At 42.8% G+C, this 17,956-nt stretch overlaps 1 pseudogene; it reads right to left on the minus strand.

Annotated features, from left to right (window-relative positions):
• Positions 1 to 13,328: 13,328 nt before the first annotated feature.
• Positions 13,329 to 17,956, minus strand: part of LOC124015125 — a 413,427-nt pseudogene continuing 408,799 nt past the window's right edge.

The raw sequence follows: 17,956 nt of genomic DNA on the forward strand, positions 1-17,956 counted from the left end.
GTAAATACAGAAAACAACAGAGTGACTTGAATTCCAATTGGTCCCTGTTGATAGAGGTTAACTGAGTGGGTCCACTGTAAGTCTGGCTGGATGTGTTGTTTTAAAAGCTTCCATCTAGCAGGATTAATAACGTGGTCTCAGCATTAAGGTGACACTAATTGTACCGCCCCCTGGATTTCTGAGACAGTCACTGTGGTTGCCTCAGATCTGGTCACTTAGGCAATATCTGTCAGAGGAGAAACATTCAGAAAGAGAGAAAGATGGAAAGAGACGAGAGAGAGAGAGAGGGAGAGGGAGAGGGAGAGGGAGAGGGAGAGGGAGAGGGAGAGGGAGAGGGAGAGGGAGAGGGAGAGGGAGAGGGAGAGAGAAAGGTAGAGAGAGAGACAGAAAGATAGAGAGAGATTGGTTGGAGTGAAAGAGGATGTCCCCCCTCTCTCCTCTCAGAGCCAGTGGAAGGCCAACAAAACATCTGATTCCTGTGGGGCAACATGAGGAGGAGTCCATCTCATTTGCAAGGAGCAGAAGAAAAGGCGCCTTGCCTGGGTGTTGAGCAGAATCTTAATGCTGTTCCTCCAGACTGATCTCCCTCCAGAACCACAGGGACGGCCAGCTCTGTTTGCCTGCACACGGCTCCTCCCACCTCACCATTCAGGCCTTTTGGACCCTTTCTTTTACTGCCGGTTTAAACCCCTTTCCACTCTCTCCTATGGGAATGACCCTACCTCAGACCCCCTCAGATCCCCAGCCTCCTCTCTATGCCAATGAGCACACCCCAAATTCTGACCATTCAGCTGGATACACCTCATCCCCCACCCACAACAAAACTCACACAGCAGCCCCTCCTTCTCCACTAGATTAAGCGCGCCCCATCAACTCAATGATATGGGCCCCCAGTCAGCTTAATCACTTATAAATCCCCCCTTCACATTACTTAATCTTAGTCCTCACATGGAGCTCAGGGACCCGGGACCCCATCTCTTAAAGAGCCCATTGATAACAGCAGAGCCTGGGGAATGGGGGTCCCAGTGACCCATGGGTCTCACCTCAACTCACACACACATACTATGCCCACACACAGCATGCAGTGTACTAATCACTGATGTACAGTATCACTGATGAACAGCATCACTGATGAACAGCATCACTGATGAACAGTATCACTGATGTGCAGTATCACTGATGAACAGTATCACTGATGAACAGCATCACTGATGAACAGTATCACTGATGAACAGTATCACTGATGAACAGCATCACTGATGAACAGTATCACTGATGTGCAGTATCACTGATGAACAGTTTTAACTGATGAACAGTATCACTGATGTGCAGTATCACTGATGAACAGTTTTAACTGATGAACAGTATCACTGATGTGCAGTATCACTGATGAACAGTATCACTGATGTGCAGTATCACTGATGAACAGTATCACTGATGTGCAGTATCACTGATGAACAGTTTTAACTGATGAACAGTATCACTGATGTGCAGTATCACTGATGAACAGTTTTAACTGATGAACAGTATCACTGATGTGCAGTATCACTGATGAACAGTATCACTGATGTGCAGTATCACTGATGAACAGTATCACTGATGTGCAGTATCACTGATGAACAGTTTTAACTGATGAACAGTATCACTGATGTGCAGTATCACTGATGAACAGTTTTAACTGATGAACAGTATCACTGATGTGCAGTATCACTGATGAACAGTATCACTGATGTGCAGTATCACTGATGAACAGTATCACTGATGAACAGTATCACTGATGTGCAGTATCACTGATGAACAGTATCACTGATGTGCAGTATCACTGATGAACAGTATCACTGATGAACAGTATCACTGATGAACAGTATCACTGATGAACAGTATCACTGATGTGCAGTATCACTGATGAACAGTTTTAACTGATGAATAGTATCACTGATGAACAGTATCACTGATGTGCAGTATCACTGATGAACAGCATCACTGATGAACAGTATCACTGATGTGCAGTATCACTGATGAACAGTTTTAACTGATGAATAGTATCACTGATGAACAGTATCACTGATGTGCAGTATCACTGATGAACAGTTTTAACTGATGAATAGTATCACTGATGAACAGTATCACTGATGTGCAGTATCACTGATGAACAGCATCACTGATGAACAGTATCACTGATGTGCAGTATCACTGATGAACAGTTTTAACTGATGAATAGTATCACTGATGAACAGTATCACTGATGTGCAGTATCACTGATGAACAGCATCACTGATGAACAGTATCACTGATGAATAGTATCACTGATGAACAGTATCACTGATGTGCAGTATCACTGATGAACAGCATCACTGATGAACAGTATCACTGATGTGCAGTATCACTGATGAACAGCATCACTGATGAACAGTATCACTGATGTGCAGTATCACTGATGAACAGTTTTAACTGATGAACAGTATCACTGATGTGCAGTATCACTGATGAACAGTTTTAACTGATGAACAGTATCACTGATGTGCAGTATCACTGATGAACAGTATCACTGATGTGCAGTATCACTGATGAACAGTATCACTGATGTGCAGTATCACTGATGAACAGTTTTAACTGATGAACAGTATCACTGATGTGCAGTATCACTGATGAACAGTTTTAACTGATGAACAGTATCACTGATGTGCAGTATCACTGATGAACAGTATCACTGATGTGCAGTATCACTGATGAACAGTATCACTGATGTGCAGTATCACTGATGAACAGTTTTAACTGATGAACAGTATCACTGATGTGCAGTATCACTGATGAACAGTTTTAACTGATGAACAGTATCACTGATGTGCAGTATCACTGATGAACAGTATCACTGATGTGCAGTATCACTGATGAACAGTATCACTGATGAACAGTATCACTGATGTGCAGTATCACTGATGAACAGTATCACTGATGTGCAGTATCACTGATGAACAGTATCACTGATGAACAGTATCACTGATGAACAGTATCACTGATGTGCAGTATCACTGATGAACAGTTATAACTGATGAATAGTATCACTGATGAACAGTATCACTGATGAACAGTATCACTGATGTGCAGTATCACTGATGTGCAGTATCACTGATGAACAGTATCACTGATGAACAGTATCACTGATGAACAGTATCACTGATGTGCAGTATCACTGATGAACAGTTTTAACTGATGAACAGTATCACTGATGAACAGTATTACTGATGAACAGTTTTAACTGATGAACAGTATCACTGATGAACAGTTTAAACTGATGAACAGTATCACTGATGAACAGTATTAACTGATGAACAGTATCACTGGTGTGCAGTATCACTGATGAACAGTATCACTGATATACAGTACCACTGATGTGCAGTACCACTGATATACAGTACCACTGATGTGCAGTACCACTGATGTGCAGTACCACTGATGTGCAGTATCACTGATGTGCAGTACCACTGATATACAGTACCACTGATGTGCAGTACCACTGATGTGCAGTACCACTGATGTGCAGTATCACTGATGTGCAGTACCACTGATATGCAGTACCACTGATGTGCAGTACCACTGATATACAGTACCACTGATGTGCAGTACCACTGATGTGCAGTATCACTGATGTGCAGTACCACTGATGTGCAGTACCACTGATACACAGTACCACTGATGTGCAGTACCACTGATGTGCAGTATCACTGATGTGCAGTATCACTGATGTGCAGTACCACTGATGTGCAGTACCACTGATGTGCAATACCACTGATGTGCAGTATCACTGATGTGCCGTACCACTGATGTGCAGTATCACTGATGTGCAGTACCACTGTTATACAGTACCACTGATGTGCAGTACCACTGATGTGCAGTATCACTGATGTGCAGTATCACTGATGTGCATGCTAGCATTAGCACAGGCCCTCTCAGATATGATGGGACGTAGTATGTAGTTGTTAGTGTTGGAAGGTGTAGTTGTGAAATTGTAATATGCCAGATGTGGTGTGTGCGTGTGCGTGTGTGTGTGTGTGTGTGTGTGTGTGTGTGTGTGTGTGTGTGTGTGTGTGTGTGTGTGTGTGTGTGTGTGTGTGTGTGTGTGTGTGTGTGTGTGTGTGTGTGTGTGTGTGTGTGTGTGTGTGTGTGTGTGTGTGTGTGTTGGGAGCTTAACTGGAGCAGACAGGCAGGCTGAATCACTGACTATGACTCAGCACCACTGGGTCCAAACTGAGTGTGGTCACAAAGCCTGGGGAGCCAGTTTAGCCTCTGTCCAGCAGTCTGCCTGTCAGCACGAATGCTGGGCCCCAGCGGCCCAGAGACATACCTAACAAACAGAACTGCATAACAAACAGACCCAGACACATAGCACACAAAGAGAACCACATACCTTCCAAACACTATCACTGACCACAATCACATACTGACTACAATAACTCACTGACCACAATAACACTAACAGTGACCACAATAACACTACCACTGACCACAATAACACTACCACTGACTACAATAACAATACCACTGACAACAATAACACTACCACTGACTACAATAACACTACCACTGACCACAATAACACTACCACTGACTACAATAACACTACCACTGACTACAATAACACTACCACTGACTACAATAACACTACCACTGACCACAATAACACTACCACTGACTACAATAACACTACCACTGACTACAATAACACTACCACTGACCACAATAACACTACCACTGACCACAATAACAATACCACTGACTACAATAACACTACCACTGACTACAATAACACTACCACTGACTACAATAACACTACCACTGACTACAATAACTCACTGATCCCAATAACACTACCACTGACTACAATAACACTACCACTGACCACAATAACACTACCACTGACCACAATAACACTACCACTACCACTGACCACAATAACACTACCACTGACCACAATAACACTACCACTGACCACAATAACACTACCACTGACTACAATATCACTACCACTGACCACAATAACACTATCACTGACCACAATAACACTACCACTGACCACAATAACACTACCACTGATCAAAATAACACTACCACTGACCACAATAATACTGCCACTGACTACAATAACACTTCCACTGATCACAAAAACACTACCACTGACGACAATAACACTACCACTGATCACAATAACACTACTACTGATCACAATAACACTACCACTGATCACAATAACACTACCACTGATCACAATAACACTACCACTGACCACAATAACACTACCACTGACCACAATAACACTACCACTGATCACAATAACACTACCACTGATCACAATAACACTACCACTGATCACAATAACACTACCACTGATCACAATAACACTACCACTGATCACAATATCACTACCACTGATCACAATAACACTACCACTACCACTGACCACAATAACAATACCACTGACCACAATAACACTACCACTGACCACAATAACACTACCACTGACCACAATAACACTACCACGGACCACAATAACACTACCACTGACCACAATAACACTACCACTTATCACAATATCACTACCACTGACCACAATAACACTACCACTGACCACAATAACACTACCAGTGACCACAATAACACTACCACTGATCACAATAACACTACCACTACCACTGACCACAATAACACTGCCACTGACTACAATAGCACTACCACTGATCACAATAACACTACCACTGATCACAATAACACTACCACTGACCACAATAACACTACCACTGACTACAATAACACTACCACTGATCACAAAAACACTACCACTGACTACAATAACACTTCCACTGACCACAATAACACTACCACTGACCACAATAACACTACTACTGACCACAATAACACTACCACTGATCACAATAACACTACCACTACCACTGACCACAATAACACTGCCACTGACCACAATAACACTACCACTGACCACAATAACACTACCACTGATCACAATAACACTACCACTACCACTGACCACAATAACACTGCCACTGACTACAATAGCACTACCACTGATCACAATAACACTACCACTGATCACAATAACACTACCACTGACCACAATAACACTACCACTGACTACAATAACACTTCCACTGACCACAATAACACTACCACTGACCACAATAACACTACTACTGACCACAATAACACTACCACGGACCACAATAACACTACCACTGATCAAAATAACACTACCACTGACTACAATAACACTACCACTGACTACAATAACACTACCACTGACTACAATAACACTACCACTGACCACAATAACACTACCACTACCACTGACTACAATAACACTACCACTGACCACAATAACACTACCACTGATCACAATAACACTACCACTACCACTCACCACAATAACAATACCACTGACTACAATAACTCACTGATCCCAATAACACTACCACTGACCACAATAACACTACCACTGACCACAATAACACTACCACTGACCACAATAACACTACCACGGACCACAATAACACTACCACTGACCACAATAACACTACCACTGACTACAATAACACTACCACTGACCACAATAACACTACCACGGACCACAATAACACTACCACTGACCACAATAACACTACCACTTATCACAATATCACTACCACTGACCACAATAACACTACCACTGACCACAATAACACTACCACTGATCACAATAACACTACCACTACCACTGACCACAATAACACTGCCACTGACCACTGACCACTGACCACAATAACACTACCACTGACTACAATAACACTACCACTGACCACAATAACACTACCACTGATCACAATAACACTACCACTACCACTGACCACAATAACACTACCACTGACTACAATATCACTACCACTGATCACAATAACACTACCACTGATCACAATAACACTACCACTGACTACAATAACACTACCACTGATCACAATAACACTACCACTACCACTGACCACAATAACAATACCACTGACTACAATAACACTACCACTGACTACAATAACACTACCACTGACTACAATAACTCACTGATCCCAATAACACTACCACTGACCACAATAACACTACCACTGACCACAATAACACTACCACTGACCACAATAACACTACCACTGACCACAATAACACTACCACGGACCACAATAACACTACCACTGACCACAATAACACTACCACTTATCACAATATCACTACCACTGACCACAATAACACAATAACACTACCACTGATCACAATAACACTACCACTACCACTGACCACAATAACACTGCCACTGACTACAATAGCACTACCACTAACTACAATAACACTTCCACTGACCACAATAACACTACCACTGACCACAATAACACTACTACTGACCACAATAACACTACCACGGACCACAATAACACTACCACTGATCAAAATAACACTACCACTGACTACAATAACACTACCACTGACCACAATAACACTACCACTGATCACAATAACACTACCACTACCACTCACCACAATAACAATACCACTGACTACAATAACTCACTGATCCCAATAACACTACCACTGACCACAATAACACTACCACTGACCACAATAACAACACCACTGACCACAATAACACTACCACTGACCACAATAACACTACTACTGACCACAATAAGACTACCACGGACCACAATAACACTACCACTGACCACAATAACACTACCACTGACCACAATAACACTACCACTGATCACAATAACACTACCACTACCACTGACCACAATAACACTGCCACTGACCACTGACCACTGACCACAATAACACTACCACTGACTACAATAACACTACCACTGACTACAATAAAACTACCACTGATCACAATAACACTACCACTGATCACAATAACACTACCACGGACCACAATAACACTACCACTGATCACAATAACACTACCACTGATCACAATAACACTACCACTGATCACAATAACACTACCACTGATCACAATAACACTACCACTGACTACAATAACTCACTGATCCCAATAACACTACCACTGACCACAATAACACTACCACTGACCACAATAACACTACCACTGACCACAATAACACTACCACTGACCACAATAACACTACTACTGACCACAATAAGACTACCACGGACCACAATAACACTACCACTGACCACAATAACACTACCACTTATCACAATATCACTACCACTGACCACAATAACACTACCACTGACCACAATAACACTACCACTGATCACAATAACACTACCACTGACCACTGACCACAATAACACTACCACTGACTACAATAACACTACCACTGACCACAATAACACTACCACTGATCACAATAACACTACCACTACCACTGACCACAATAACACTACCACTGACTACAATATCACTACCACTGATCACAATAACACTACCACTGATCACAATAACACTACCACTGACTACAATAACACTACCACTGATCACAATAACACTACCACTACCACTGACCACAATAACAATACCACTGACTACAATAACACTACCACTGACTACAATAACACTACCACTGACTACAATAACTCACTGATCCCAATAACACTACCACTGACCACAATAACACTACCACTGACCACAATAACACTACCACTGACCACAATAACACTACCACTGACCACAATAACACTACCACGGACCACAATAACACTACCACTGACCACAATAACACTACCACTTATCACAATATCACTACCACTGACCACAATAACACAATAACACTACCACTGATCACAATAACACTACCACTACCACTGACCACAATAACACTGCCACTGACTACAATAGCACTACCACTAACTACAATAACACTTCCACTGACCACAATAACACTACCACTGACCACAATAACACTACTACTGACCACAATAACACTACCACGGACCACAATAACACTACCACTGATCAAAATAACACTACCACTGACTACAATAACACTACCACTGACCACAATAACACTACCACTGATCACAATAACACTACCACTACCACTCACCACAATAACAATACCACTGACTACAATAACTCACTGATCCCAATAACACTACCACTGACCACAATAACACTACCACTGACCACAATAACAACACCACTGACCACAATAACACTACCACTGACCACAATAACACTACTACTGACCACAATAAGACTACCACGGACCACAATAACACTACCACTGACCACAATAACACTACCACTTATCACAATATCACTACCACTGACCACAATAACACTACCACTGACCACAATAACACTACCACTGATCACAATAACACTACCACTACCACTGACCACAATAACACTGCCACTGACCACTGACCACTGACCACAATAACACTACCACTGACTACAATAACACTACCACTGACTACAATAAAACTACCACTGATCACAATAACACTACCACTGATCACAATAACACTACCACGGACCACAATAACACTACCACTGATCACAATAACACTACCACTGATCACAATAACACTACCACTGATCACAATAACACTACCACTGATCACAATAACACTACCACTGACTACAATAACTCACTGATCCCAATAACACTACCACTGACCACAATAACACTACCACTGACCACAATAACACTACCACTGACCACAATAACACTACCACTGACCACAATAACACTACTACTGACCACAATAAGACTACCACGGACCACAATAACACTACCACTGACCACAATAACACTACCACTTATCACAATATCACTACCACTGACCACAATAACACTACCACTGACCACAATAACACTACCACTGATCACAATAACACTACCACTACCACTGACCACAATAACACTGCCACTGACCACTGACCACTGACCACAATAACACTACCACTGACTACAATAACACTACCACTGACTACAATAAAACTACCACTGATCACAATAACACTACCACTGATCACAATAACACTACCACGGACCACAATAACACTACCACTGATCACAATAACACTACCACTGATCACAATAACACTACCACTGATCACAATAACACTACCACTGATCACAATAACACTACCACTGACTACAATAACACTTCCACTGACCACAATAACACTACCACTGACCACAATAACACTACTACTGACCACAATAACACTACCACTGATCACAATAACACTACCACTACCACTGACCACAATAACACTGCCACTGACCACAATAACACTACCACTGACCACAATAACACTACCACTGATCACAATAACACTACCACTACCACTGACCACAATAACACTGCCACTGACTACAATAGCACTACCACTGATCACAATAACACTACCACTGATCACAATAACACTACCACTGACCACAATAACACTACCACTGACTACAATAACACTTCCACTGACCACAATAACACTACCACTGACCACAATAACACTACTACTGACCACAATAACACTACCACGGACCACAATAACACTACCACTGATCAAAATAACACTACCACTGACTACAATAACACTACCACTGACTACAATAACACTACCACTGACTACAATAACACTACCACTGACCACAATAACACTACCACTACCACTGACTACAATAACACTACCACTGACCACAATAACACTACCACTGATCACAATAACACTACCACTACCACTCACCACAATAACAATACCACTGACTACAATAACTCACTGATCCCAATAACACTACCACTGACCACAATAACACTACCACTGACCACAATAACACTACCACTGACCACAATAACACTACCACGGACCACAATAACACTACCACTGACCACAATAACACTACCACTGACTACAATAACACTACCACTGACCACAATAACACTACCACGGACCACAATAACACTACCACTGACCACAATAACACTACCACTTATCACAATATCACTACCACTGACCACAATAACACTACCACTGACCACAATAACACTACCACTGATCACAATAACACTACCACTACCACTGACCACAATAACACTGCCACTGACCACTGACCACTGACCACAATAACACTACCACTGACTACAATAACACTACCACTGACCACAATAACACTACCACTGATCACAATAACACTACCACTACCACTGACCACAATAACACTACCACTGACTACAATATCACTACCACTGATCACAATAACACTACCACTGATCACAATAACACTACCACTGACTACAATAACACTACCACTGATCACAATAACACTACCACTACCACTGACCACAATAACAATACCACTGACTACAATAACACTACCACTGACTACAATAACACTACCACTGACTACAATAACTCACTGATCCCAATAACACTACCACTGACCACAATAACACTACCACTGACCACAATAACACTACCACTGACCACAATAACACTACCACTGACCACAATAACACTACCACGGACCACAATAACACTACCACTGACCACAATAACACTACCACTTATCACAATATCACTACCACTGACCACAATAACACAATAACACTACCACTGATCACAATAACACTACCACTACCACTGACCACAATAACACTGCCACTGACTACAATAGCACTACCACTAACTACAATAACACTTCCACTGACCACAATAACACTACCACTGACCACAATAACACTACTACTGACCACAATAACACTACCACGGACCACAATAACACTACCACTGATCAAAATAACACTACCACTGACTACAATAACACTACCACTGATCACAATAACACTACCACTACCACTCACCACAATAACAATACCACTGACTACAATAACTCACTGATCCCAATAACACTACCACTGACCACAATAACACTACCACTGACCACAATAACAACACCACTGACCACAATAACACTACCACTGACCACAATAACACTACTACTGACCACAATAAGACTACCACGGACCACAATAACACTACCACTGACCACAATAACACTACCACTTATCACAATATCACTACCACTGACCACAATAACACTACCACTGACCACAATAACACTACCACTGATCACAATAACACTACCACTACCACTGACCACAATAACACTGCCACTGACCACTGACCACTGACCACAATAACACTACCACTGACTACAATAACACTACCACTGACTACAATAAAACTACCACTGATCACAATAACACTACCACTGATCACAATAACACTACCACGGACCACAATAACACTACCACTGATCACAATAACACTACCACTGATCACAATAACACTACCACTGATCACAATAACACTACCACTGACTACAATAACTCACTGATCCCAATAACACTACCACTGACCACAATAACACTACCACTGACCACAATAACACTACCACTGACCACAATAACACTACCACTGACCACAATAACACTACTACTGACCACAATAAGACTACCACGGACCACAATAACACTACCACTGACCACAATAACACTACCACTTATCACAATATCACTACCACTGACCACAATAACACTACCACTGACCACAATAACACTACCACTGATCACAATAACACTACCACTGATCACAATAACACTACCACTGACTACAATAACACTACCACTGATCACAATAACACTGCCATTAACCACATCAACAGACCTGCAGGCCACATGGAGCGGTGCATTGCAGGTGTAGGGGAAGGTTATGTAACTGCTATCAGAACCTGGTAGTCAGGGGCCATGGGTCAGATCCATGGCCCCTGCTGATCCACAAGCAGCATGCTAAAACACACACAGAGAAAGTGCATCACCAGAAAACAAAACAATAAATTATTATCTGCATCCATCCCCTTGTCACAGTAACTAAGAAAAGGAACCTTTGTTGGGTCCAAGCTTTCCTCTGTCCCATGACCACACAGATTAACAGAGCTCTCTCCGCCTCCTCTTCTGTCTTTAAGGGAGGGAGAAAGAGATGGAGCAAGCATCAGTCGGGTTGCTTCTTTCTCCCAACAATGAGCTCTATTCAGTGAGATGTTCTTTTATTTACTGGACTGGGCCAGTCTGACTTTCCAACCTGCTGGCTGCTCAAAGATAATGAAGACACACATGGACAGACTAGCCAGTGTCTCCCAGAGCCGCTGGCCCAAAACTATCTTCTGCAGTACCAAACACACCTCCATCAGAGCGGTGTACATGACTGGAACGTACACCAAACATTACGCAAACAAACAAGTAAGCGGGTCAGAATATTGGACCAGAGACAAAGAACATTTATTTGTTTTTGAAATTAGGCACTCAAAGATATAGCAAAACAATGTCATTTAACATACTGTTCCCTTTTCTACGTAAATACATTTGATAAACTGGGGTGACTTTGCACTGCAAGTCCCCTGTCATTAAACATACTCATTTATACATTTACATACATGTGTATATCTAAACGTTTAACTCCTGTTTCATTTGCTTACCCCAGGGTTCTTCTGTTAACAGAAACATTTGTTTTGGCTCTTTGTATATAACAGGACCATTTCTAATACTGAACTGATTCTTAGCTGCCTTCTTTAACATCTAGCAGCCACATGATATCCATTTGATTCACTTATGAAAGTACTTTAGAGCCAGTAACACTGAAATAAATGGAAATAAATGGAAAATAAAACTAAAAAAGGTCATTGTAGAAAGCCCTTTGCTCAGTGTGGAGGGCCCCAGACATTGGGCACCGGTCGGTCTCTCGAACCCTGAGCTAAACAAAGTCGTCATGTTGGGTGGAACCCCGGTCTCTGGCATCTACCTGATCAGAACTCCTCCATCCCTGCCCTGCTCAGCTCAGTCTAACTAACGCACACATTCAGCCCCTCTGCTCTGCAAGAATGACACTAAGAGAAGGTCATTCTGGTGAGACATAGCATTCTAGTGCATACTCTAAAAATTACACTTCACATACTTCCCCTCTATTTCCCACACATCACGTCAGCAAGGAGAAATATGGAGGAACCTCAGCAGCCTTTAAATCCTAGGCGGTGGCCTTGTTAAAGAAGTAGTGAAACTGTGAGAGGTTTGACAGGGCAGTCCAACTGGAAGGGTCCAATGGAACAGTGTTGCCATTGAATAAAGCATGGACCATTAGACATAATACATTATACTGGAGCCAGGAATGTGGATATGTTTCTTGTTTTGGAGCAGAGACCAGGTAAGATAGCCAGAGGTCGTTTTCCACCCAAAGTGTTTCACTAATAAACCCCAATGTTGTAATTTCTGCAAAACCAGCTGCTTTAACAATTGATCATTTCGAACGGCAACATTTATCTCATAGGTCTAAATGCATCCTCATTAGATTTCAAATTGTCTAGAGTCAATATATAAAAAATATATTTATACATATATATTTGAATATAAAAATTCAGGAATGGATGAACAGGGATTTAAATAAAAGTGAAAGGAAATGTAATATTTAAAGTTTTTAAAAAAAAGTTAATTTCGTAAGGCGAACAATAACCAACAACTTTAATTTGACATAAAAGTGCATCTGACTCAAATGAATCCTAAATGGCAGAGTTCCACTGTTTGACGTAGCGTTTTCCTAGATACACTTGTCAACACATAGAAAGCTGGTAAACCAAATGGCAACTCACTTTCAAATCAAGGCATTAGGATTGTATTTGTCTAAGACTAAAATAAAATCTCTCTTTCAATCACAAAGTACAATATCATTTGTAATATTGTGTAGTTAGCATGTCCTCCAACCAAACTGGAAACCAACCCCTTCATGAATGAAATCGGTCATTTTTGGTACACTCAGAAAACCCTGGGCTGTGATACTGAGGGGCTGCAGTGGAGAGTTGGAGTATAAGGCACATTCATCACAATGGTCTACTGTGAAGGTCATAATGACAACACAAAAACACTGATGGCTCTGGTTCCATGTTGTATGTGAGGACAGGACAGATCAGCATGGGCTTCCATCAGGGACTGTGAGTCTTCAAAAGACCATCAAGAGGCACTTTCTCAAAAATACAAAGAATATCAGAGACGGATCAGAGGAGAAAGTGAAAAATTAAATCCATCCCGTCTCTATAACACTGAGTGGTGCATCTGTTGGTTTCATCAGTTACCATGTTGAAGCACTGAGCTGTGACTGTGGGTCTGCTGTCTTGGCCTAAGTAGACCAGACACTGCTCTGCTCAAGTTTACTGTAAGTCCCATATAAACAGTTCCTTACCTCAGTGGTCTCATCTAACAGCCCATCTAGAGAATGTAAACTTAGGAGGGGACACTTTGGCATATTTGAAAGGCACATTCGGTGGCGGTGCTTGATCAAATCCCATCTTGAGCCACATATAATAGATTTGATGTGTTTGGAGTGTCTGTGTGTGTGTGATCCTCTCACAGACCACCAAGGTGATAGCTGAATGGATACAGTTCGTATGGAGTTAGTGGGTCCAGTTCTCCACAGCAGACAGCTGAACACTGATCAGTCATATAGCTCCCCCTAGTGGGGGAAGTTAGAGGTGAATTTGATAATTGTCGTTAACAGCTTGGAATAATGGCACTGTGCTATTATCCATCATAATGGATCATGTGTATTTGTGGGTTAAGGAATGAGTGTGGTGGTGAGTCTGGTTTGGGGAGAGAGCTGTAGGATGGAAAGGACCAAGTTCCAAATTCCAAGTCTAGATGTCAGCTGTAGACCTTGAGTCCCGAGGAGCGGTTGAGACAGAGAGAGTGTACTCGTACTTCCCCTCAGCAGAGGATCTGGGAGAAGGGGTGTCTGAGCAGCTCCTCAGCACTGGGCCGGTGCTTGGCCTCCACAAAGATGCGGTGGATGAAGTCACGGGTGTGGTCCGAGGTGTGTGAGGGCAGCAGGGGTTTGGTGGGCTGGGTGGCGATCTTAAAGATGGCTGCCATGGCCTCGTATTCAGCCCAGGGAGGCTTCTCTGTCAGCATCTCCACCACTGTGCAGCCCAGGCTCCTGGGGAAGGAGACACACACACAGGTTTAAGAGAACACCAATACGAGCTCAAATACACATTTAAACACTTGCCGCCTAATCTCCCCTTCCACAAAATATGTGTAACAATTGGAATATAAATGGTGCCTTCCTGTATTATACTTATGCTAAAAAATTTATTCTATTCTACTGAGCCATTTACTTTATGTCTGTATTGTTATCTATTATTATTTGTTGTTGCATTGTTGAGAAGGAACCTGCAAGTAAGCATTTTTGTAGACGGTGTAAACCATGTGTATCCTGTACAACTAGAAACTTGAAACACGCTCACACACAAACATCAGAATAGGACATTGAATGCAATACACAATCGTATAACTTATTGACTTGTGTGAATGGACAAAAACAGTGTTAACACACTGAAAAACAAAGGGCAGCTTTTCCTCACTACAGGCACGAAGGGAAAAGGCCATCCCTCTGCTCTTCTGCTTTCCCAGGCCCCACTGGAATGTTTTGGTGGAAACTTTTTCCCTGTTGACAATTAAAGTGTGCTTTTGCTGGCCACGGGAGGCCATTTCAGTCCTGGAGTCAGACAGAGCAGGGGGCTGGTGAGGGGAGTTGGGTTTAGGGACAGACTCCCCTTTGGACCTATTACCCCCTACCGACGCTTCCGGTCTGGTCTGGACCCCAAGGGAGCAATGAATTCGGGAACATTCCGAACCCTGTCACAAGCTGGCTGGTTGACTGGCTCTTGGCCAATCACATCCCTTGCCTGATGGGATACTACACAATCAGATGACACAGGGGAATTCCTGGGCAGCAGGTGGGCCCGACTCATTTCAGGGCCCTGTACGTGGGAGTGAGGCAGTCCTTCTCGACATTCTCTTTTAAATATAGCACTTTTACTATTTTATATATAGCAATTTTTCCCTTGAAGAAGAATGGTTTCCCCCTTTTAGAACAGCTATTTTCCTCCCTTCACGTTCCAGCAGTCCAGCCACTCTATCAGGGAAGGAGACTACTTATCAGAGCACAAGGAAAGCATCTGACACATGACCTGAAGATACATTCACACACTCCCAGACGAGACATCTATCCCCCACCTCCCCCCTATCAACACAACTAATCAGAATCACCTGCATGTACTTCTTCCCCAACCCCATGTGTCCCGGTCCTTACCAGACGTCAGCCTTCCTGCCGTAGCCCTCTCCGCTGATCACCTCGGGGCTCATCCAGTAGGGGGTGCCAGTGACCGAGCGGATGCCCGTGCCAGACATGCAGATGGTCTGCAGCCTCTTGCTGGCGCCGAAATCTCCCAGCTTCACGTTTCCCGCAGAATCCCGCAGGATGTTGGCACCTGGATAAGGAGACGACAGAGTAACACCATGTGACACAGACTCACCCAACCACCTTCCTTGTATTTTAAATGTAGATTTTAGGTCCTTGTGCCTGAGTCTGGAAGTCTATAGCCATTTAGTTAACTATCTTTACTACAAATGGCCATCTGAGCAGTGTGTTGACATAACTACCTTTGATGTCACGGTGAACGATCATGTTGCTGTGCAGATAGGACATGCCCTCCAGGATCTGCCGTGTGTACTTCCGCGTCACGTTTTCCGTCAGCGCCCCGTGGCCTTCAACTGGTCTTTGACTGAACCCTGAAAGACAAGAAGGAAGTGCATGGTTTATACTCTATTCCCAGGAGAGACTGGGACACAGTCCAGGACAGAACACTACAGATACCCTTTAACCCCCAACACTCCAGCCCTGAGCCGACGTGTGAAGAATAGACTGACCCCGGCATGTACTCCATGAAGATGGTGAGGTCTTTTCGTTGTGGTCCCTCAGAGAGCCGTAGTACTGGACGATGCGTTCGTGGTGGAGGTTCTTTAACAACTGGATCTCACACTCCAGAGCACTCACCTCCTA

The sequence above is a fragment of the Oncorhynchus gorbuscha genome, linkage group LG26, assembly GCF_021184085.1.
Source record: "Oncorhynchus gorbuscha isolate QuinsamMale2020 ecotype Even-year linkage group LG26, OgorEven_v1.0, whole genome shotgun sequence".
Classification (NCBI taxonomy): Eukaryota; Metazoa; Chordata; class Actinopteri; order Salmoniformes; family Salmonidae; genus Oncorhynchus; species Oncorhynchus gorbuscha.